We start from the raw sequence: 2,242 nt of genomic DNA on the forward strand, positions 1-2,242 counted from the left end.
TTTTATTTTATTTGTTCTTAACGTGAGGGTCTCCTCTTCGGCCCGTAAAGAAAGGTGAAGAAAAGGGTCTCCGATTCGGCCCTCGAAGAAAGGTGAATCATGTGCAAGGGTTTGATTCCCTTGTCAAGGCTTCGTGCGAGGGGCTTCGCTTTGGCCCTTGAGAATAGACAAGCAAGGGTTTGTTCCCTTTGGAGATGAAGGAGTCAGGTGTACGGCTTCATCATTTTAATGGAGATCCGAATGAGGTAAACTTGGAAGAGTGGAGTAGGTCAAGTTGTGACCGAACCACTATAAATCTTGTGCCTTGTGGATGCTTGCTCTTCTCTCTCTCTCTCTCTCTCTCTCTCTCTCTCTCTCTCTCGCACATGTGGTGATTGGTAATCTCTAACCTTACTTATGTTTATGCTTTAATTAAACAAGGGTTAGTAAATGCACTTAAGATAAATGTCAAAACCCTAAACTGCATTATAATATCTATTTGAACAAGGGTTAGCTAAATGTGCATGATTAGAAAGTTTAATCTCTAGAGTTTATTGATATACCTATTTGAACAAGGGTTAAACTAATTAGTGCTTAATTAAATGGATTAATTTTTAATCTCCCTTAATTAAGCCTAAAATTTCTAATTGACCAATTCACTTCCCTCTTGGATTGTCACACCTGTATTTCATAGACATTTCAATTCTGGGCACGCCTAACCCTAGACTCCTCTACATAGCTACATTTTGGGATTGTCATCTTTGGAGCAACTTACGTAGCGGAAGCATGCGAAAAGAAGCGAAGATCGTCGTCTTCAACCCGATAGAAGAAGAACACCATCTTCTTTCATAAAATATCCTTAAATCCACAAGTAAATAATATAAAACCTTGAATCCACATGGTAGAGAAAAACTTAAACGAGTTTATTCCATTGAGAGATCTCCTTTTACATGCACCGTACATCTACATTTATAGAGTTTCCAACTCAAACTAAGATAAACTCTATCTTTATGGATAAATTCTATCCCTAACCCAACTCTATCTCAAACTGACTAATAAAAGAGATAAAAACTAACTAAATAGATAAATACAATAAAACTAATAAAGAAAAAGAAAAATCTAAAGAGAACATAAATATTGTCCTACATCAGATCCTCCCCACTTGAAAGAAACTCGTCCTCGAGTTTAGCTTTGATTACTCCTTCCTGAAGCAAGTTGATGCTGTATACACGTAACTTAATGCACATTGCATGACCAATATCCATGTCCACAACATCGTATAAACATTCATCTTGACAATAATTTTTAAAAGTAATACGGCATCGTGGTGAAAGCTTCTTATTGTTCACGGACTTGAAAGCTTCATATGGTTGTTGAGAACTCGAAGGCAAACAAATCTTGATCATCTTGCTGAAGATCTAGCTCATGATCGCCATATGTCATCTCGCCACTTCTTCTTAGGAAAATTCTTCTTTAGGCGAATCTGGAGGCGTACAGGAGCTACGTTGAATGATTCGGGCTCTCCAGGCGCGTTGGATGACTATAGTGGCACACTTGACGCGTATGTAATTATCTCCGATAATCTTCCGACAAAGCAAACTCTGAATCAAAATGATGGAACCGACATAACTTTTATATTCTCTTCTAGCCCGGTACATGCGCCATGTCTTTTGGATTAGAAGACACGCAGCTTTTCTCCTTGCACAATCTTTGGTCTTTCGAGCTTTGGATCCTTAAGCTCCCTAGATAGGTAATCGGCCCAAATTCTTTGATAAAAAGATCACGAACTTCATACCAACAATTGAAGGGTGGTTGTTGCAATCTGTACCACTCTCGCTCTATCTTTAATAAGAAGGATTTAGCATGAAGAGCTACGGTCAATCTGACACACTTAAGCGTCTCTTTTTCGTTCATGCCGTATTTCTCTCAGCAATCTTCAATGGCATCAATCCATTCTAAACATTCAGCTTCCCAATTTCCATACCCAAAGAAGGGCGGAATTAAAAATAGATCCATATGTGGTTCATGTGAATTAAAATATAGGAAAAGGAAAGGACATGTGGTTTGGATTTAAGGTGATTCTTAGCCAGTGGTTAAAGAAAGGGTGGTGGTGGCCTTTGGGTTAGTATGAAGGCTGGGTTTTAGATTAACTAAAGGTGGCTAGGCTAGTGTTAGGATAGTTTAAATTATTGGAATTTTTTTTCGGAGGGGCTAAAAGATAGGAAATCACCTAGCAATTTGGAATGGGCAAGTTGTGTTATGC

The sequence above is a fragment of the Tasmannia lanceolata genome, unplaced genomic scaffold (genome assembly GCF_043159265.1).
Source record: "Tasmannia lanceolata isolate RefF3 unplaced genomic scaffold, GAP_Taslan_0.1 ptg000018l, whole genome shotgun sequence".
Classification (NCBI taxonomy): Eukaryota; Viridiplantae; Streptophyta; class Magnoliopsida; order Canellales; family Winteraceae; genus Tasmannia; species Tasmannia lanceolata.